Source organism: Bos grunniens, chromosome 17 (genome assembly GCF_055505025.1).
Source record: "Bos grunniens cultivar Pamir isolate PY7600 chromosome 17, Bosgru_T2T1.0, whole genome shotgun sequence".
Lineage (NCBI taxonomy): Eukaryota > Metazoa > Chordata > Mammalia > Artiodactyla > Bovidae > Bos > Bos grunniens.
Window position 1 is genome coordinate 49569914 of NC_141181.1, and position 23406 is coordinate 49593319.

Here is a 23406-nt window from a genome sequence, read left to right on the forward strand (position 1 = left end):
TCTGCAGTGATTTTGGAGCCCAGAAAAATAAAGTCTGACACTGTTTCCACTGTTTCCCCATCTATTTCCCATGGTCTAGTGTAAATATTATAACCATATTACTGAAGCCTGTGAAGAATCATTTTATGTTATGTATCTTAATAATTAGAAAATAACATTTTGTTTTGAAAAGAGAAAAAAAACTCAAAGGTATTTCTTTGACAATATATCATTTTTCTGCACCATTTATTAGAAATGTCTGTTCCTATCGTCAAAGATTTTTCTTGAAATGTTTATGTGCCCACTTCAAATATTTATAGCATTCAGGCTTGAGATGATTTATTTCTATTTGCTTTTAATTTCCTCATGTAATGTTTCAAATGACACCTCAAGTCGTTATGAATGGTTTAGAGTTAAATCATTGCTCCTGATTGCCTGCGTTTGACAAAGTTATGAAAACAGTGTAAATGTGAATTGTCAAAGCAACAGAAGCATTAATTCAGAGCCTGTTTCATAATCTAGTGCCCGAAGAAATGTGTAACACTAGTAATAGATCAGGCAGGAGGTATTAAGATCACTTAGCTGCTGAGTCACGTGGAGTCCAGAAAGCCATCAAAGCTAACTGGTATCGAATACTTGGAAGAGTCAGTATTGACTAGCCTGGCCATTTCTTTTTAGCTTTCTGTTCATTGGAAGGCCTACAAATGTGCACCAGAAAATTCACCTCCCTGGCATGTCCACATGCCTGCCATAGACAGGCCCTTCCTAGACTGGATGTTAGAGTCAGATAAAGTCACCACCTTAGAAAACTATGTTCTCTTTCATTTATGAGCTTCTTATTCTCTCTGCATAATCAGTGGGGTCTTTGCCTCCAAAGTAACACATGTCTATCAAGGGGAGGGGAAAAAATACTGTCACTTATATGTGGAATCTAAAAAAATGGTACAAATGAACTTATTTACAAAATAGAAATAGAGTCAAAGATGTAGAACTTGGGGTAACCAACTTGGGGTTTCCAAGGAGGAAAGGGGAGGGGGGCAGTAAATTGGGAGATTGGGATTGACATAATACACACTCAGTTCACTTCAGTTCAGTTCAGTCACTCAGTCGTGTCCGATTCTTTGCAACCCCATGAATCGCAGCACGCCAGGCCTCCCTGTCCATCACCATCTCCCGGAGTTCACCCAAATTCAGGTCCATCAAGTCGGTGATGCCATCCAGCCATCTCATCCCCTGTCGTCCCCTTCTCCTCCTGCCCCTAATCCCTCCCAGCATCAGAGTCTTTTCCAATGAGTCAACTCTTTGCATGAGGTGGCCAAAGTATTGGAATTTCAGCCTCAGCATCAATCCTTCCAATGAACACCCAGGACTGATCTCCTTCAGAATGGACTGGTTGGATCTCTTTGCAGTCCAAGGGACTCTCAAGAGTCTTCTCCAGCACCACAGTTCAAAAGCATCAATTCTTCAGCCCTCAGCTTTCTTCACAGTCCAACTCTCACATCCATATATGACCACTGGAAAAACCATAGCCTTGACTAGACGGACTTTTGTTGGCAAAGTAATGTCTCTGCTTTTGAATATGCTATCTAGGTTGGTCATAACTTTCCTTCCAAGGAGTAAACGTCTTTTAATTTCATGGCTGCAATCACCATCTGCAGTGATTTTGGAGCCCAGAAAAATAAAGTCTGACACTGTTTCCACTGTTTCCCCATCTATTTCCCATGAAGTGATGGGACCGGATGCCATGATCTTCGTTTTCTGAATGTTGAGCTTTAAGCCAACTTTTTCAGTCTCCTCTTTCACTTTCATCAAGAGGCTCTTTAGTTCCTCTTCATTTTCTGCCATAAGGGTGGTGTCATCTGCATATCTGAGGTTATTGATATCTCTCCCGGCAATCTTGATTCCAGCTTGTGCTTCTTCCAGCCCAGCGTTTCTCATGATGTACTCTGCATAGAAGTTAAATAAGCAGGGTGACAATAATATACAGTACTGTATATCAAATGGCTTCTCTGGTGGCTCAATGGTAAAGAATCTACCTGCCAGTACAGGAGACACAAGAGATTCAGGCTCAATTCTTGGGTCAGGGAGATGCCCTGGAGAAGGAAATGGCAACCCACTCCAGTATTCCTGCCTGGAGAATCCAGTGGACAGAGGACCCTGGCAGGCTGCAGTCTACGGGGTGCTCACCGAGCGACCAAGTACGCACACATATATCAAATAGATAAATAAGAACCTACCTACTGGATAGCACAGGGAACTCTACTCAGAACTCTCTAATAACCTGTGGAAAAAGAATCTGAAAAAGAGTGGATATATGTGTACATATAACTGATTCACTTTGCTGTACATCTGAAATTAACTCAACATTGTAAATCAACTATATGACAATAAAAATTAATTTAAAAAGAAACAAAAACAGTGGATAGAAATATTACAAGTTCTGTAAATAAAATATATGCCTCGAAAATATTCGAGACTTCAGTACATTGTGGGTTATCTTGTCTTTGCTGGACAGAACATGTCATTTGCTTGTTGCTTCATTTAATAATAACCTAGAGATAAAAAATGATAAGGAGGCATCTATGTGGCATTTTATAAGCTGACTACTATCAAAGGAGTAAGTCTAGTTTTGAGACAGTATATTGTGCTGTCCTGTGAGACAGCAGAAAAGCTTGGGAAGAGATGAATTTGACCCCAGTTCTTTTTATTTGGCTCTAGAGAGCTTTTCCTAGAACCCTCTCTGACTTTTGCCTCTCCATTGGTAGTTCTGGACAAGATTCATGTTATAAAATTTCCTATGAAGCGGCATGTGTCTTCCCCAAATGCATTCAAACGAATTGAATCTCACATTCTGGCACCTGGGATCCTGATGGGTTAATCCTCGTAATGTTAGAGACTCAGCACCCTGAAATATATAAACTGCCTTTAATCTTATTGGTAGTATTTTAAAGAGCTAAAGAAATATAACCATAGTCTTCATTATCTTGAGAAGAAAATTATAAAATGATATGCTGTGTGAAGGATTCATTCATCATGCAGTAAAAATTTATTCAGCACCTGCTAAATAACCATGTCCTTCCTGGCACAGGTCCACAACCATGAACCAAACAGACAAGGTCCATTCTGCCCTCATGGTGTTGACTTTTTCTTGGTTTTGGGGCTGGGAGTAGGGGAAGATGACAGAAGTAGGGGGACCAGTGAGAAGACTGTAGCAATAATCCTGATAAGTTCAGAATGTAGGTAATTCATTTCTAGATATATTTTGAAGTTAAAGCAGTGGTATTTTCTGATGGACTAGAGGTAAGTTGTAAACCAATGTTAGGAATCAAAGATGAATCAAAGAACTTGAGGGTCCACTGAATAAATGTGGTATCATAAATGAGATGTAAAAGACCATTCTGGGAGCAGAAGAAAGGATGGGTATTTAGTGTGAAGCATGTTGAATTTCAGATGCATGTCGGGTATATAAGTGGAGATGCCTAGAAGTCTACTGAAGACCCTGAATGTATCTCTTTGATAGATGACATTATACTATCAAGAGCCAACATTTGTTGAGTACTTAGTATACATGCATCAAGCTTGTACCAAGTACTTTAGCAACCTATAAGGACATTAATATCACTCTTTCCATTTTTTTAGATGAGAAAACTGCAATTTAGAAAGTCTAAATGCTCTTCTTGAGGATGATAGCATCTATTCACTCATAACAAGAATGCAAGAACATAATACCCTCATGACTCACAGAATTATCGTCAAGATTGAGTGGCCAATGCAAAATGGTTAGCATAGTTCTTGAGATTTAATACAGACTCTATAAAAAGAGGAGGTTTATCCTCCTCTTCATCATCATCTCACCATCCAGAAAGGACTTCATAATAAATAATAGGATCAGCCACACCGACAGTACCAAGTTTGGTGCCTAACATGCTACTTTTCCTTAAAAGGGGGAAAGCATGACACTTATTCCCTAATCAAGTGACCATCTCAAAGAAGACCCTTATGCATTAACTTGGCTTCCAGAACCAGTGACCCTTTGTGCCAGCTCAGCTCTTCCTTCTATCCAGCTACCAACCTGACACCAATCCCTAAGCTCCTTGAAAGTCTTTTTCTCCTGTTTACAACCAGACTTATTCTTGTAACCATTCCATCATTTCTCCTCTTTTAATCCCACACCTGAGGTCTTTATTCCCATTGCTCCCCATTTCCTGCCTGTGAAACTTGACACTGAATATGGTCCCACAAGAGCATTAAAGAGCCTGCATCTAGAGGGAATTTGATATCACAATCCAAGTGTTAGCCAGGTATGGAAGGTAAGACAGCATGTATTGTCTGATCGGTGTCCTTCCCATGGTAATGGGACATAGATTCCCTGGGAAGCCTCCTCTTCTCCACATTAAGTCTTTGTTTTTTGGAAAGGAACCCTGACCTTCTGGTCATAAGCCCAAAGTTCCGCCAATCAATGCATTCATTTCCCAACCATCCATAATGATTGGTCTTGGCATCATCATGTGACCCAAGATGGGCCAATGAGACTCAACTTATTGTGTTACCCAACTATTTTGGTAGGATCTGCAACTTAGAGATTTTGGGTAGAGAAATCTGAGTAGATTAAGTGCTGGCATGTCTAATTAGGTTGGCATGTCTCTTATGCTCATAAATTTCTTTAATGAACCTGCTGATGGTATTTGTGTCTTAGTTTTATTATTTTACTTTATGTTTTTGACTTGAGGCACAGGAGAATCTTAGTTCCCTGACCAGGGATTGAACCTGTGCCCCCTGCAGTAGAAGCGAGGTGTTTTAACCACTGGACCACCAGGGAAGTCCCTGTGTCTTAGTTTTAATTGTCTAGTCCCAAGGGCAATTCCAGACCCCAATACTAACTACCCAAGTATGAATCCCTCTTTTGGGTAATTGGCATATCAATTGCTCCTGCTTGGGATTGTTTCTGCCCAACACTTTACATTATTTATCAATGCCAAATAAAAAATATCATTTTCATTAAGTAACTGTTCTTTGAGGTGCTGCTCACAGCACATTAACATAAGGGTGAATTTTAGATTTAGAACTCATAAATGCCAACAAGCGATGACCTAGTTAAGCAAGCCATCTCCCCCCATGAATGAAAAACTATTCAATAACCATAAATGCAGCACAGCAGATAAGCTCCCATAAATGAAATCATTCTTAAGAGAGACAATTGGATGGAAAGATGTTCAAAGCTTTTGTTGTAAAAAAAAAAGGGGGGGGGGGGTTTCAAGGCATTTGAATACTCGCCAGGGGAAAGCAATCAGCTTTCAGGTAAAATGCATCATAGAATGCAACAAAAAGCTCCAGAATCAAGCTGTCACTGGTTTGTTTAATGAGAAAGGGGTCATTAGAGCCCCACATCCACACTACTGAAAGTGTAAAATAGTGTAGAATGCAGGAGCAATGATTTAGTGCAGGAGGGAGAAATGGAATAGTGCATGAAAGTGGTGGGATTGAATCTTGGCTCTGGGAGAGGCTGGAACCTGAGACCATTTGCTGCAGTGCTGGCACAGAGACAAAGTCTTCTTGAGCAACAAAAGACAAAGATACTGTAAGGACCAAAAATAACTGGGTGCATGTGCAGTTGGGGCAAATTTTGGATGACAAGATACAACAGGAGCAAAAACCCAACTGCCACTTTGGAAGAGCCAGGAGCAAAAGCTGGGTACTGCGCATGCCCTTTGCACATAGCACCAGCAAAAACGGGTGGGGCCAAACCAGCCAAGCCCCTGGTCAACCACTGGAAACACTCACCACTCCCACCCTCACCCCATGCAAGCAAGGGAACCTCTTACTTGTTCTCTCTCCCTGCTCTGCTGCAGCAGGGGCCCCAGTAAAACCTTGTCTGAATTTCTTGTCTGTCCTCTTTATCAATTTCTATTGATTAAGGAGGCCAAGAACTCTGATCCATATCAGCTATTCCATTTATTTTTTCTGTGACCTTTGCTAAAACACTTTCCCATTCTATATTTTAGTTCCTCACCTGTAAAATGGGACAATAACAATCCCTAAATTCAGGGCCTTATGTGAGGATTAAATAAGCTAATATGATTAATACAAAGTGCTTAGGACAGTAGGCACGTGTGTGGGTGTTCGCTGTTCCTGTCCTCACCCAGCGCTGTACACCAACTAACTTCTCTGTATCCCCTACTAATGGAGGCCTCCAAGGTAGGCAGCTGTTTTGGGTTTATAGTTATGTCCACGGCACCAGGGATGTTGTGGCCCAGAACTGATCCTCTATAAATATCTGTTAAATTCATGAATTTTGGAACCTTGAGAAAGGTAACACTTTAGGTTGCGTTAGGTATCAATAGTTTATTACAGAAAGGTGTCATATACATAGAAGCTTTCCTGAATTTCCCCACATGACCCTGGCCAAGTCACTTCCCTTCCAGAACTTATTTCTCATCAGCCTTGGATTACCCTGAAGATCTTCTTAGGTAAGTTAACAAACAAGCTATTTCATGCTAGAGTCTAGTGGTTCTCAAGGCTGGGGCATATTAGAATTACCTGACGCCTGTCTAAAACAGTACTGCTTCTAGCTACAGCAACATGCTGTACGGGTCCAACTGTATAGTATTTGGGAAAAAGTAAAAATACAGAAATAGTAAAAAAAAAAAAAAAAAAATCAGTGGTTTCCAGGGACTTGGGAGGAAAGAGGGATGAACAGGAACAACAGAGGATTTTCATGGCAGTGAAATCAATTGGTACGATAGTGCAATGGTGGGTACAACATACTCTGTGTTTGTCAAAACCCATAGAACTTTACAGAACAAACAGTGAAATCTACTGGAAACCATGGACTCTGGTTAATAATAAGGTCTCCATATCAGCTCTGCAATTAACAAATATACCACACTCATGCAAGATGTTAGTAATAGGGGAAATTGCATAGGGGCGCTGTGCTGTGCTAAGTCGCTTCGGTCATGTCCAACTCTTTGAGCCCGCTGGGCTCCTCTATCCATGGGAGTTTCCAGGCAAGATTACTGGAGTGGGTTGCCGTGCCCTTCTCCAGGGGATCTTCCTGACCCAGGGATCAAACCTGCATCTCTTACGTCTCCTGCTTTGGCAGGCAGATTCTTTACCCTAGCGCCACCTGGGAAACCCTTTAGCGCCACTATATGGTCTTTTTGGTGCTATGGACCGATTTCCTGGAAGACGGTTTTTCCACACACGGGGTGTGGTTTCGGGATGACTCAGGCACACTACACTTATTGTGCATCTTGGTGGTGCTCAGTCGCTCAGTTGTGTCTCATTCTTTGCTACTCCATGGACTGTAGCCTGCAAGGCTCCTCTGTCCATGGGATTTCCCAGGCAAGTAGCTTGCCATTTCCTTCTCCAGGGGATCTTCCCAACCCAGGAATCAAACTGGCATCTGCTGCATCTACTGCTCTGGCAAGCCGATTCTTTACCACTGAGCCACCTGAGAATCCCATTGTGCACTTGATTTTTAATCTAATGCTGCAGCTGATCTGACAGGAGGTTCCAGTCTGTGGCCTGGATGTTAGGGACCCTTGCTCTACAGGAACTCTGAATTTTCCCTGCAGTTCTTCTGTGAGCTCAAAACCACTCTCCAATTCAATCTACTAAATTTAAAAAATATTGATTTCCTCACACTGCTGCCAGAGATTGGTTTGGGGTGAAGCTTGGACCACTGTACATTAAAGATTCTCCCATCATTCTAATGCACGGTGATGCCGAGAACTACTTATCAGGAAGGAACGGTCTGCAGGGATTGATGATGCAGTGGAAGAGGGTATCTGGCTGTAGTGTAACCATCCCAGACACTCTGAGTCTAAACCGTAATGTGTCCTTACTTGTTCATTTCTCTTTTGAGTGGGTTGTGTATTACCCACAGCTGGGTGCAACCTAAACTCTGACCCGTCATTTCTCCAATTAGACTGGGAGTTCCTGAAAGGCAGTGTGGCACAAATTTGTTACTTGTGGTCCCTGCAGTTTCTGGCCAGTGCTCAGAGGGAGAAGGTCACAGTACTCACCTGGTGATTGGTTTGGTAGAGTTGGATGATGTAAAAGAGACACATGACTCTCTTTCAACATGTCTTGACATAGAATGAACAATGGACCCAATCACATCGGGGCTGATTTCCTCCACTGACCACCTCCCTCCTACTCATCAAGGATCCAAAATGTGACTGCAATTCTCCTTTTTTAAATTCACAAAACTCACTGAGCTTTTGTCTTTCGAATATGATTTCTTTCACATCTCCAGAGTGGCAAAGGGGAAAAACTCAGTCCCAGAGCTGTGCACATTTCCCTTATCTGGTATTTTCAGAAAAGCATGCCCCACATTAATTTGCAGGAGGAAATTGAAAAATGCATCCTTTTCAGCTCAAGGGATGATCTTCAGGAGTATAGGAGAATCTTTAACTAATTAGAGAGGGATGAGCATATTCGAAGGGGTCCTGAAGACAAAACACCCAGCCCAGCTCTGATGGAATCTTGCAGTGTGTAAATTGATAGTTGTTGGGATCAGCTGGGGAAAGAGATACTTGACCACCTTGACATTTCTGTAATTGAATGTAGAGTGAGATGGAGGCAGGGGATGATAGTGTAGAGTGTCCACGATGTTTTCTTGCCAATTGAGACAATTCAATATCTCTCCTGGCAACTGCAGGATCTGATGTGACTTTACCACTTTATAGACAAGTGAAGAGGACTGGTCTTTGAGAGACTCACATAGTCACCAAAAAAGAAAGATGCCCTCTACTACCCAAATAGGTCTGCTCAATGTGATGTGGCAGCCTAGATGGGAAGGAAGTTTGGGAGAGAATGGATACATGTATACATATGGCTGGGTCCCTTTGCTGTCCACCTGAAACTATCATGACATTGTTAACTGGCTATATTCCAATACAAAATAAAAACTTTAAAAAAAGAGCGAAAGAAAAATACCCTGTCTCTGGAAATGCAAATCTGTTTCAAGTGCTATCCAGACAAATACGTGGGGTACACAGTTCAGCTCCAGGAAGCTGCCTCAACCTTCTCTTTGGATGAAATGAGATAGAAACACACCCACATGACTGAGATCTCTTCAGCCCAGACACAGGCAGGGGATAGGGAGGATAGGAGCCCTGTATTTCTGGCCAGGGGAGAAGTGATCCGTTCAACCTCACCCACTGGAGAGCAGAAATATAAAATAAGGCACTGAGGACATAGAGCTTGGCTGCCTGCACCATTTGGAGAAGTAAGATTCCAACTCTAGTCTATGGTTTCTCTGGCAGAGTGCACCGATGGTAAAAATGGTTGCATAAATGAATCAATCGACGTGTGCATCAGAATTGTGTTCAAGGTGAAAAGTTTCTTTGTTCTGGGTGAAGCATAGTGTTCAACTACCAGCAGATAACCTGAAAAATAAGAAAATCTGCATCTACATTTATTGATATGCTTATTAACAACTGATGAATCTAATTTATTCATCCTTTTGATCCACACTTTACAGAAGGGCAAGCCTGCATTTAGAGACCAGGCCATGGGTCACAAAAAATATATTTGTCAAATTTAAGGACAATAGTAGGAGGCAAAAAAAGAAGCAAAGAAAATGCTCAGAATAATAGAGATTTTTTTTTCAGACTGTCTTGTCCATGTAATAGGCTGATTAGGGTTTCCCAAGCACCTCAGAAGGTGTAAAATATTGATAATTATGAAGTGAGTGATCTTTAAGTGTTATATGAAGCTTCCTTGGGGCACTTCTATTCTCTATCTTTGAATTTTCTTTCACCCAGTTTTGCAAGGAGATCAAACCAGTCAATCCTAAAGAAAATCAACCCTGAATATTCATTGGAAGGACTGATGCTGAAGCTCCCATATTTTGGCCACCTGATGTGAAAAGCTGACCCACTGGAAAAGACCCTGACACTGAGAAAGATTGAAGGCAAGAGGAGAAGGGAGTGGCAGAGGATGAGATGGTTAGACAGCATCACTGACTTAACAGACATGAGTTTGAGCGAATTCTGGGAGATGGTGAAGGGCAGGGAAGCCTGGCGTGATGCAGTCCAAGGGGTTGCAGAGTCAGGCACGACTGAGAGACTAAACAAGTTCTTCTAACCGTGGTTGATTTAGAGGTTCTTACCCACATGTATGTGCACACACATAACCATACATGTATGCAAATTGGTTTTATAAAAGATATTTTTCAATGTGGACCATGTTTTAAAATACGACCAATCTAGATAGCATATTCAAAAGCAGAGACATTACTTTGCCAACAAAGGTCTGTCTAGTCAAGGCTATGGTTTTTCCAGTGGTCATGTATGGATGTGAGAGTTGGACTGTGAAGAAAGCTGAGTGCCGAAGAATTGATGCTTTTGAACTGTGGTGTTGGAGAAGACTCTTGAGAGTCCCTTGGACTGCAGGAAGATCCAACCAGTCTATTCTAAAGGAGAGCAGCTCTGGGTGTTCTTTGGAAGGAATGATGCTAAAGCTGAAACTCCAGTACTTTGGCCACCTCATGCGAAGAGTTGACTCATTGGAAAAGACTCTGATGCTGGGAGGGATTGGGAGCAGGAGGAGAAGGGGACGCCAGAGGATGAGATGGCTGGATGGCATCACTGACTCGATGGACGTGAGTCTGAGTGAACTCCGGGAGATGGTGATGGACAGGGAGGCCTGGCATGCTGCGATTCATGGGGTCGCAAAGAGTCGGACATGCTGTGATGTATGTCAGAGAGTGTTTTGCCTATGTTCTCCTCTAGGAGTTTTATAGTTTCTGGTCTTATGTTTAGATCTTTAATCCATTTTGAGTTTATTTTTGTGTATGGTGTTAGAAAGTGGTCTAGTTTCATTCTTTTACAAGTGGTTGACCAGATTTCCCAGCACCACTTTTTAAAGAGATTGTCTTTAATCCATTGTATATTCTTGCCTCCTTTGTCAAAGAACCCTCTTACACTGTTGGTGGGAATGCAAACTAGTACAGCCACTATGGAGAACAGTGTAGAGATTCCTTAAAAAACTAGAAATAGAACTGCCTTATGATCCAGCAATCCCACTGCTGGGCATACACACTGAGGAAACCAGAAGGGAAAGAGACACGTGTACCCCAGTGTTCATCGCAGCACTGTTTATAATAGCCAGGACATGGAAGCAACCTAGATGTCCATCAGCAGATGAATGGATAAGAAAGCTGTGGTACATATACACAATGGAGTATTACTCAGCCATTAAAAAGAATACATTTGAATCAGTTCTAATGAGGTGGATGAAACTGGAGCCTATTATACAGAGTGAAGTAAGCCAGAAGGAAAAACATCAATGCAGTATACTAATGCATATATATGGAATTTAGAAAGATGGTAACAATAACCCGGTGTACGAAACAGCAAAAGAGACACTGATGTATAGAACAGTCTTATGGACTCTGTGGGAGAGGGAGAGGGTGGGATGATTTGGGAGAATGACATTGAAACACATAAAATATCATGTAAGAAACGAGTTGCCAGTCCAGGTTCGATGCACGATACTGGATGCTTGGGGCTAGTGCACTGGGACGACCCAGAGGGATGGTATGGGGAGGGAGGAGGGAGGAGGGTTCAGGATGGGGAACACATGTATACCTGTGGCGGATTCATTTTGATATTTGGCAAAACTAATACAATTATGTAAAGTTTAAAAATAAAATAAAATTTAAAAAAATAAATAAATAAATAAATAAAATAAAATTTAAAAAATTAAAAAAAAAAAAAGAGTCGGACATGACTGAGCAACTGAACTGAACTGAACTGATGTTTTAAAAAATCTTTATGTGTGTGAGTATATTGTTTAGATGCAAAATAATGGGCGTGTGTTATAGAAAATTTGGAAAACTTAAACAAAAATGAAAAGGAAATTATGATGTTCTATGACCTTCTCATTCATAAATGGGAATATCCTCATGGGAGGGGGTGGCACGCTCCCACTCTGAAACCATAGCCTGGATGTTAATTCCACTTCTCCATGCCATTTGACAATTAAATTATAAAATGTATGTAAAAATTAGCTGCCCTTGGCACATAGCAAATGCTCACTTAGTAGTATCTTTGGAAACACATCAAGGCACCCACATAAAAAGATGTTCATTATGGAATTAGAGTGAAATTTTAGAAATGATCAAATATTCACCAATTAAATGATTAAATAATCTTAACAACATAACAGTTGTATAGTAATACTCCCAGAAATTCCACTGTCTTGCCATATTTGACTTTCTTTCTGCCTCTACCTGTAAACTGTCTGATATAGTATTAATTGGGGGAATTCAAAGAGAAAAATATTAAATCTTGGTTCTTGATACATGATAGATGTTCAGTACCTATTTGCTCCTACCATCTGCACCAATAATTTATTGACCCAGCAATTTTCTCTTGGTTCCTTCCCTAGTGAAGTCTGTACATAAAAGACTGACTTGAAGGCTTTTTCCATTTATATTAATGAACTAAAAAGGAAACACCATACCTCCCATCACTCTCATTTTTAAATAACATTCTGGGAAGGTGGTAAATGAAACTCCATCAAGGGCATAAAATAAAATCTGACAAAAATTTCGGTCAATAGTGTGTATCTGCTTATCCCAGATTCCTAATTTATCCCTCTCTGCCACCTTCCCCTTTGATAACTATTAGTTTGTTTTCTATGTCTGTGAGTCTATTTCTGTTTTGTCAATAAATTTATTTGTATAATTTTTTTAAGATCCCACATATAAGTGATGTGGGATAAACAGATACATACTGCTATATATAAAATAGATAAGCAGCAAGCATCTACCGTATAGCATAGGGAACTATGCTCAATATCTTGCAAAAAGTATATAATGGAAAAGAATTCGAAAGTATACAGATATACAGATAGGTAAAATCAATGATACTTCAATTTAAAACACATTTAAAAAAAAATTCAGGTCAAGTCTTTGACTTACAATACAGATATACAGATAAGTAAAATCAATGATACTTCAATTTAAAACACATTTTAAAAAAAAATTCAGGTCAAGTCTTTGACTTACTTCTAAGCCATTAGCTCTGTTAGGACAGCTATTGCAATTGCAGAGTTACCCCATTTTCATTCAGCTGCATCTGAATAAAATGTAAATATATTTTAGAAGAGACCAAGAAGTGTAACCAATACTTGCTGTATCTTCACTGGATTCACACAATTCAGGACAAAAGATACACCAGACAAGGACCCTGGTCATTACTCCACACCCTTTCCCATGGATTGGGACTATTCTGGGTAGGAGTTGTTGCTGTTTGGTTGCTTCAGTCATGTCCAACTCTTTGCAACCCCATGGACTGTAGCTCACCAGGCTCCTCTCTCCATGGGATTCTCTAGGCAAGAACACTGGAGTGGGTTTCCATGTCCTCCTCCAGGGGATCTTCCCAGCCCAGGGATCGAACGCACATCTCCTGCTTGGCAAATGGATTCTTTACCACTGGAACCACCTGAGAAGCTCTGTATTGGATTAGTTCAAAACAAAATGTATTTAAACTTTGTTTGGAGTCAGAGTATTTTTTTCCTACTGAAAAAAAGAAATAGACTGGGGTTGGATAAACAGCCCCCACCCAGCCTCCTATTTTGCCTGGTGGTGTCCACCCTCTGTAACGAGAGCACCCTGAGAGCAGGCATCTCTGTGGTTGGTTCCCCACCCACAGCTTAACAGGCAGTCGAGACTCTCACCTCTGTGCAACAAGCAAAGGAAAAAAACACCTGTACTGTTGCCAACCTGAGAGTTAGTTGAAAGTGTGAGGAGAGCCAAGAATTACAGCCAGCAGAGACATCATATGTTCCCAGTTCTTATCTTGTAACCTGGTGTTCAAGAAGCCCCACAAGCCTTCCCAAAAAGAAAAGGAAATGCAAGTTTCATAAGAACATCACCTGATTCAAAAAAATCCACAATGGTGCTCATGTCAATGTTGCCTCTTCAGGAGAGAGTTTTCTCTTGGTTTCTTGTCTGTTTCTGGTATTAGAGTCTTCATACCTTTTGCCCTTCATTTCAGTAGAGAGAGAGAGAGAACAAAAGAGAGAGAGAGAGAGCTAAGGAGAAGAAAAAGGAGGAGGAAGAAAGAGAGAAAGAATGAAGGAGAAACAAATACAGTAAGTTCCCTACATATAAACCTTCAAGTTGCAAACTTTCAAACATGTGAATGTGCCCCTGAAGGCCAACTGTACTGTACATTTCAAGGTCCTGTACTGTGAGGTTTAAAAAGCTTTCTTTATGTTTTATGTTTGTTTATTTTTCATGCATTACTTGTGTGAAAGTATTATAAATATTTTACAGTACATTACTATATAACTGATTGTGTTAGTTGTGTACTTAGGCTAACTGTTGAACTTATGAACAAATTGGACTTGGCAATGTGCTCTCAGAATGGGACTTGTTTGTGTGTATAAGGACTTACTGAATATCTTTTTAAAAACAAGAAGAAAAAACTAAGAAACAAATTTGGTCTAATGGTGTTGAATTTTTCTTTGAGTGTATTTTCACTTAAAAATAAAACTAGAGTGGGAGGGTGGTTCAGGGCTGACACGCTTCTAACTATTGTGAGTTAAGTGTTAAGCTTCTAATCTAATGTCTGTGTGTCAGCAGCGATTAACTCATGATAAAATGAAAAATGCCAAGAAAACAGAGATGGCAGAACAAAGAGGAGCAATTTTAGGAGAGATACCGCTGGTGGTGGTGGACTGTTCTAATTCCAAATAGATCAGTATTGATCCCCTGAGAAGCTGACATTTGAAAACAAAGCTAAAGTAATAAAGAAGGGAGCCTGGTGTCTGAGGGGTGGATGGTTCCTGGCGCAGAGACCAGCCGATGCCCAGTCTTCAGCATGACCCAGGACTTTGTATCTGAAGAGTCTTTGTGCTGTTGGCCTTGGCAGGGGTACCGGAAGCCAAAGGTAGAGCAAGCTAGGTTCTCCCTGCTCACGATCCAGGTCCTCGCCCCAGCGCGCGGGGAATGGCAAGTGATGGAGGCGGTTCCAGGCATGAGGGCGTCACCAAGGACCCTGCCACGTGCTCCTCTCCGCCCCTCGTGCAGCTCACCTGATGAATGCCATAAATTTAAAAAGCATCTTCCCTGCTTCAAGTGAATAGAGATTCTCATTTATTCCACCTCACACTGAATTTTGTATCATGGGTGGGGAGAGGAGGAGAGCGGCCCCGTCAGTGAGTTCCTTCCATCTGTTCAACATCCATCTCTGGGCCAGGGAGCAACATCCGTGTCACTTGGGGAAACAGGAGCTCCACTGCCCTGGCATCTGGAGAAAAGACACCACCAAGACGAAGGTTCTGGAACATCTTTAATTTCCCAGCGTTCGCTACTTAATCAGCATCCAGGTCTCACCGCCAAGATTGATGAATTGCAGAGAAAGCTCACGGCTCCTGGGCTTTCGCTGCCCTGTGTGCGCTGGCAGCTGCCCCCGGCTCCTACCTGTGACCTGTGCAAAGGTTTTCTGAAATGGCCAAAAACAAATTTTCTCCAACCATTTTACTTTCTTCTCCAAGTTGGTCAACAATGTCAATCAAGTCTGTGCACTCAGTTAGGAGCGTGAAGGCATCTGAAAACCAGACTACTTTTCTTGGAGGCCGAATGTTGCTGTGCATCCGAGGGATAAATAACCCCTGTGACTGTGTCCGGTGGGGAAGAGGGGGCCAAAGAGAAAGATGAGAAGTGAGCTGGGGTTGGGTATCAGAAGACCCTCAATGACCACTCCTGGGATTCTTTTTTAAGACTTTATTTTTTAGAGAAGTTTTAGGTTCACAGCAAAATTTCCAGGAAAGTAGGGAGATTTCCCATATCCTCCCTGCCTCCCTCCCCCACTTAAGGGTTCCTCAGCAGATGGTACATTTGTTATAACCAATGATCCACATTGATACATTAGTATCACCCAAAGTCCACAGTTAACAATAAAGTTCACTTTTAATGTTCATTCTGTGGATTTGGACAAATATATTGGGCTTCCCCACACTGCTCAATCAGTAAAGCATCTGCCTACCATGCGGGAGAGGCCTGGGTTCAGTTCCTGGGTTGAAAAGTTCCCCTGGAGAAGGAAAGAGCAAAACACTCCAGTATTCTTGCCTGGAGAATCCCATCGACAGAGGAGCCTGGTGGGGAACAGTTCATGGGATTGCAAGAGTCCAACAGGACTCAGTTCAGTTCAGTGGCTCAGTCATGTTTGACTCTTTGCGACCCCATGGACTGCAGCACGCCAGGCCTCCCTGTCCATCACCAATTCCCAGAGTTTACTCAAACTCATGTCCATTGAGTCAGTGATGCATTCTCTCATCCCCTTCTCTTCCTGCATTCAATCTTTCCCAGCATCAGGGTCTTTTCAAATGAGTCAGCTTTTCGCATCAGGTGGCCAAAGTGTTGGAATTTCAGCTTCAACATCAGTCCTTCCAATGAATATTCAGGACTGATTTCCTTTAGGATGGACGGGTTGGATCTCCTTGGAGTCCAAGGGACTCTCAAGAGTCTTCTCCAACACCACAGTTCAAAAGCATCAGTTCTTCAGCACTCAGCTTTCTTTAATAGTCCAACTCTCACATCCAAACATGACTACTGGAAAAACCATAGCTTTGACTAGACGGACCTTTGTTGGCAAAGTAATGTCTCTGCTTTTTAATATGCTGTCTAGGTTGGTCATAACTTTCTTTCCAAGGAGTAAGCGTCTTTTAATTTCATGTCTGCAGTCACCATCTGCAGTGATTTTTAGAGCCCCAAAAAGTAAAATTTGCCACTGTTTCCACTGTTTCCCTATCTATTTGCCATGAAGTGATGTGACCAGATGCCATGATCTTAGTTTTCTGAATGTTGAACTTTAAGCAAACCTTCTCACTCTTCTCTTTCACTTTCATCAAGAGGCTCTTTAGTTCCTCTTCACTTTCTGCCATAAGGGTGATGTCATCTGCATATCTGAGGTTATTGGTATTTCTCCTGGCAATCTTGATTCCACCTTGTGCTTCATCTAGCCCAGCGTTTCTCATGACGTACCCTGCATATAAGTTAAATAAGCAGGGTGACAATATACAGCCTTGACGTACTCCTTTTCCTATTTGGAACCGGTCTGTTGTTCCATGTATATGTGTATATATATATATATATATATATATATATATATATTTATATATATATATATATATATTTATAATGATATATTGGGTATTCCTAGGTGCCTCAGTGAGGAAAGAATCCTGCTGCCAATTCAGGAGACGAGGGTTTGATCCCTGGGTGGGAAAGATCCCCTGGAGGAGGGCAGGACAACCCACTCCAGTATTCTGGCCTGGGAAATCCCATGGACAGAGGAGCCTGGGTGAGAGAGTCAATTCTAGGCAGACTGATACGAAGTCCAGGGGTCCCCAAGGAGAGAGGGGTCTGGAGTTCTCAAGGAGGAAGAAAGGACAAATTTTTTTGTCCCTCTACATTCCATAGGATTATATAACAATAATGTATCTTGTTTGAGGACAGTCTCTGGAAAAAACCTTCTGGCTAATCCTGTTATCTTAAGGTGAAAATTATGGGAGTAGGTCTAGTGAGGTCTTTACAACCTCCAGACATTCTTTTGATTCACTGTAATGACTAATTAGAGAGTATATAACTCCATGGCTAACACTAGCAAGGGGGTACTCTTTCTGCCCGCTTCTGATGCCTATGTCAGAAGCTTTCTCTATCTCCTTCAAACTTTAATAAAACTTTATTACACAAAAGCTCTGAGCGATCAAGCCTCATCTCTGGCCCCGGATTGAATTCTCCTCCGGAGGCCAAGAATCCTGGTGCCTTTGTGTGGTTCAGCAACAACCTTTCATGGGGAGCTACAGTCCATGGGGTCTCAAAGAATCAAACACAATTTAGTGACTAAACCGCCACCACCACCATATACTAGTTTGCATCTGCTAATCTCAGACTCCCAAACCATCCCTCCCCCACCCCATTGCTTCTCTATTTTATACATAAGTAGTTTGCATCTCTCAATCCCATAGTTTAGGAGAGAGGAAAGGGCAATTTTTAAAAATGTAGATCAACCTCCCCCACAAAAGGTAACATTGCTCTTTTGTTCAGCATCTTGCCAATGGTGTTTCATCCCTTAGAAGCCAGATGCACTGTCCTTTCAGTAACCTAGAGGACCCTGGGTGCTGTGGCCCATCTGCCTCCCTGGGTCCATTGCCCACTGTCCCTCCTCCATCCCCTGTACTCCAGTCACTCGGGCCACAAGGCTCCTCGGCTACACGTGATGCCTGCATCTCAAACCATCCCCACCTCAGCCTTTGCACTTGCTGTTCTCTCTGCCTGGCACTTTCTTCCCCCAGTTCTCCTTCTCCCCTCCCCACTTCTCTCAGTTTCTTACATCCTCCTCCCTTTCTCTCCAAGGATACACATATCCCTTGAAAAAATGGTCCCATTGTTCGGTCTCAGAAATAAACAAAGAAACAAGCACTGTTGGCTCCCTTTCTCCCTCAGCCCCAAGGACATTATTTGGCTGAACTCCCAGACAATAATGAAGACAGGGAGGTATTTAAGCTTTAGAGTCATTTCTCTGAGGGTGAAAGTATTGGAACAGAGAACTGGAATTTGGCTAAATGCTCCACTGTGTTAAATAAAAATTAATAAGGAGTTTTATTGGACCCTTAGGGAGAATATGGCAAGTGGAATATTTCAAATGGTTTTAATTGAGGTTGATATAGGAGACACTTACAAGATAGGCAAAGGCCAGTCAGAAGCTGTCCCGGTGTTGAGAAGCAGAGAAAACTTTTGAATTTAAGATCTCAGCTGTCTTCCTTTTTCAGTGTCTGGCACTGAGTCCATTGCTTCTTTTTGCTGAGCCTCAGTTTCCTCATCTGTACAATGGAGAGACCAATACAGCATTCTCATAATTGTATTCCAATAATTAAGTGAAATAATATTGCAAATGTCTTAGTACCTTGTTTGGTATGTGGTAGACCTTAGGTAAATAATTATTATTAGCAATAGCCATATTATTTCTATTGCTACCACAACGATTATTATTATTGACAAAGATCACATGGTAAATATTTGCCTTGTCTGGGCTTTTAATTCAGATTTCCTTATTATCAGCCTTTGATTTTTTTCCCTGCTATACAGGTAAAAATCAAATAAAATCAGCTTTCTTTGGGTCTCTATCACGGATTTATAAACCATCTTGTTTATTATATAACTAAGAGCAAGAATTAAGAAATGAATCAATTGAGCAGACAGTAAGAAAGCAAAACTGGGGACTTCCTTAGCGGTCCAGTGATTAGGACTTGGCGTTGTCACTGCTGAGGGCATGGGTTCAATCCCTGGTCATGGACCTAAAATCCCAAAGGCTGAGTGGCACAGGCAAGAAAGAAAGCAAAACAGCTACCAAGTTCTGCCCTCTGTATGGCAGTAACCTGGATTTTAGCATTTGGAGGGCAGCATCATTTCAGAGTTGTTGATGGAGAGTCTCAGGAAGTTTTAACCCCTTGGGGGTCTGCCAGAGTTGCTCTAAGTGAGTTGACCAATCCTTTACGTTTGGGAGGTGCTTTTCTATTCGCATCTCTCTGGGGAACCATCTGAACCCATGTAGATGATCCCACAGAGGGGAGTGGATTTAGCTGATAAAAGCTGCAATGGGAGCAGGTTAAGAATGAACAACTCAGCACTAAGCACTGATGACTGGAAATTGATGGAAGGGGCATCTGTGCCCTCGGGATGATGAAGCCGCTGTTCATCAGTGACATTCATCAGGAACACTGATGAATGTTCCTACAGCATTGCACTTACAGGAAACTTTCTGGAACAGAGAGAAAAGGCAACTCTTTTTTTTAATGTATCTTTTTTAAAATTGAAGTGAAGACATTTTCCAATGTTGAGTTAATTTCTGCTCTACATCAAAGTGATTCAGATATATCTACTGGGCTTCCCAAGTGGTGTTTGTGGTAAAGAATCTGCCTGCTAATGCAGGAGACATAAGAGACCTGGGTTCAGTCCCTGGGTCAGGAAGATCCCCTGGAGGAGGGCATGGCAACCCCCTCCAGTATTCTTGCCTGGAGAATCCCATGGACAGAGGAGCCTGGCGGGCTACAGTCCATGGGGTCGCAAAGATTCAGACACAACTGAAGTGACCTAGCAGCATCCTGTCTTTTCTATTATGATTTATCACATGATATTGAATACAGTTTCCCATGCTATACAGTAGGACCTTGCTCTTTATTGGTTCTGTATATACTAGTTTGCATCTGCTAATCCCAAATTCCCTATCCCTCCCTCAGCCCCCTGCTCCTTGGAAACTACGTCTCTTTTCTATGTCCAAGGGTCTGTTTCTATTTCTATAGACAGGTTTGCCTGGATCATATTTTAGATTACACATATAAGTGATATCATATATTTGTCTTTCTGACTGGCTTCAATTAGTATGATAATCTCTAGGCCCATCCATTTTGCTGTAGATTGCATTATTTCATTTTTTTTCATGGCTGAGTAGTATTCCATTGTGTGTATATATACCACATCTTCTTTATTCATCTGTCAGGGAACATTTAGGTTTATCTCATGTCTTGGCTATTGGGAATAGTGTTGCTATGAACATGAATGTGAACGTGAAAGTCACTCAGTTGTGTCCAACTCTTTGTGACCCCATGGACTATACAGTCCATGGAATTCTCTAGACCAGAATACTGGGGTGGGTAGCCTTTCCCTTCTCCAGGGGATCTTCCCAACCCAGGGATCGAACCCAGGTCTCTCACATTGCAGGTGGATTCTTTACCAGCTGAGTCACAAAGGAAGCCCAAGGATACTGGAGTGGGTAGCCTATCCCTTCTCCAGTGGGTCTTCCTGACCTAAGAATTGAACTGGGGTCTCCTGCATTGCAGGCGGATTCTTTACCAACTGAGCTACCAGGGAAGCCCTGATGAACATAGGGATGCATATATCTTTTTGAATGACAGTTCTGTCTGGATATATGCTCAGGAGTGGGAATGCTGGATCATACGCAAATTCTATTTTTAGGTTTTGGAGGAGCCTCCATACAGTTTCCCATAGTGGCTGCACCAACTTACATTTCCTCCAAGGGGGGAAGTGGGTTCCCAAGAAAGGGGAATTCTTATAAAAATGTGACAAGAAGGACAACAGCACTGAGAATACATATTACCCATTTGCAGGGTGTTCCTCTATGTACTTATATGTCTCTAATTCTAAAATTGTATGTAGAAGACAACTCGTGATTCAATCATGATCACGTTTGGAGTTTCCCCCTGCGTTTTCATGGTTTTGTACATCCCTACTGCGGTCTGCTTGGTTCTTTCTACAGATACACGTATGAGAGCTTGGGCACAAGTGGTGAGTGTTATTCTGACTTTCCCAAAGAGATGTGCGTTTGTTCTCAGACCTGAAAACAAACACAGCCATCAGGAAAGCATCATCTCTGGCTTAGTTTTCCTTCCCTTCTCTGTCCTCACCGAAGTAACACAGGAGGAGGAAGGGAGAGAAAACCTCAGTAACCTTATTTAACTGGGAGAACCATTGGGAATATGAAGGCGAGTTTCACCCTACATCTTACCCTGGTGCTTGAAAAATATATAATGCTTGGATTTCCCTGGTGGTTCAATGGCTAAGAATCTGCCTGCCAATGCAGGAGATACTGGTTTGATCCCTGGTCCAGGAATATTTCACATGCCACAGAGCAACTAAGCCCCTGCACCACAACTCCTGCCTGCCTTGGAGCCCCTTCTCTGCAGCGAGAGAAGCAACTGCAATAAGAAACCTGCGCACCACAACTACAGAGCACCTCCTGCTCATCACAGCTAAGGCGAGCCTGCATGCAGCACAGCCAAAAATAAATATACAATAAATTAATTTTAAAAATTAAAGCTGCCTTCCCCCAAAAGAAAAAAAAAGAAAGAAAAAGATGTAATGCTCACCAAAGAACCTCACACGACAGCAGTCTCTTTTGAAGTGGTCAGCAATTAAATTGAAGCCACAAAGACTTTGATTCTAGATGTTTTCCTGTCTCTTCCAAGAATTCTCACATCAGAATCCCTTCTCAAATTCCCGGAAGACTCCTAAAGAAATGAACATCTGCCTTGTGAGTTTAGTCAACACATTCACATTTGTTGAATATCTATTCCCCCGATTAACTTACAGACTAGCTGGCTGCTCCTTGCGAGTGGAAGAATTGCCTAGAGGAATGGGGACGCTGAATGGATTGGTTTTGATGTGAACTGCAACTGAGAGAAAGTTCCAGAGAGCCTCAACTCGCTCCTTTGAGAGGTGCGAGGGTTTTGGCTTGCTGGGGAGATTTTGTTTGGGTTATTATGAGAGGGAGTTATGTTTCTAAGCAGCACTTTATTTATTTATTTTTGGCTGTGTTGGATCTTCGTTGCTGCACAGGCTTTTCTCTCGTTGCAGTGCACAGGCTTCTCATTGCGGTGGTTTCTCGTTGCAGAGCACAGGCTCTAGGGAGCATAAGCTTCAGTAGTTGTGGCGAGCAGACTTAGCTGCTCCGCAGCATGCAGGATCTTCCTGGATCAGGGATCAAATCTGTGTCCTCTGCATTGGCAGCTGTATTCTTTAACACTGAGCCACCATGGAAGCCCTTGATGTGAACAACTTTTAAAGTCTTTGTTGAATTTGTTCCAATATTGCTGCTGTTTTATGTTTTGATTTTTGGGGCTGCAAGGCATGTGGGATCTTAGTTCCCTGACCAGGGATCGAACCTGCACCCCCTGCATTGGAAGGCAAAGCCTTAACCACTGGACTGCCAGGGAACTCCCTAAGCCACCCTTTACAATGGAAGGGAAGAGGGTACTTGAAGGCTGTCACCCTGTAACTTCTCACTGGTGATTTCTGGTCTACAACTGACTCTCAAAACATCCACATTTGGTGGTGAAAGAACCTATCACTCCTGTTTCTGCGTTTAACCAGGTCCAGCCCACTGGTTGTAAACAGGTCCATCTAGCAAGGCTACTGTTAAAATTGCACAGCCATGATTGATATCTCAACTTTCCAAAAGTAAACTGAGGGATCCATTGGGTGGGCAGGTCTTGATATCTGGAAAAGGAATAGAAAATCTCTTTCATTCTGATGATGTATCTGGTCACTTACATTTATACCTCTAGCAGCATTTGAAAAGAATAAGAATGTCTTTCATGAAACAAAAGCTGGGAAACACTTTGTGACCCTTTCTCATATAAATAATTCACTGTTAATTGATTCCAGGGTCACTCCTGAAACTGGTGTGCTAAGTTGCAGTACAGGGTGATGCCCAGCAGAAAGTGATAATGGCATGGATATTTATTCCCATTCACCCTTACAGGTTACAAGGAAGAGGTGACCCAGGGTCCTTTCAATTCATCTTGGAATAAATCCTAGATGGATATTTAAAGGAGCGGTGTGTACTGTGCCCTCTATTTTCCAGATAAAGATGAAGAATCTATCAT

General features: G+C 42.0%; 2 long non-coding RNA genes across 2 annotated transcripts; both read right to left on the minus strand.

The window, feature by feature from the left end:
- Nucleotides 1-208: 208 nt before the first annotated feature.
- On the minus strand, nucleotides 209-13070 carry LOC147355312 (uncharacterized). Its single transcript, XR_015143979.1, has 2 exons — nucleotides 13001-13070; nucleotides 209-1925 (listed from the first exon to the last, which is right to left on the minus strand). It is a non-coding gene; the product is annotated as an uncharacterized LOC147355312 (long non-coding RNA).
- Nucleotides 13071-13869: 799 nt separating this feature from the next.
- Nucleotides 13870-22045, minus strand: LOC147355313 (uncharacterized). The gene is made up of 3 exons (XR_015143980.1): nucleotides 21889-22045; nucleotides 18684-18825; nucleotides 13870-14028 (listed from the first exon to the last, which is right to left on the minus strand). It is a non-coding gene; the product is annotated as an uncharacterized LOC147355313 (long non-coding RNA).
- Between the last annotated feature and the right edge of the window lie 1361 nt (nucleotides 22046-23406).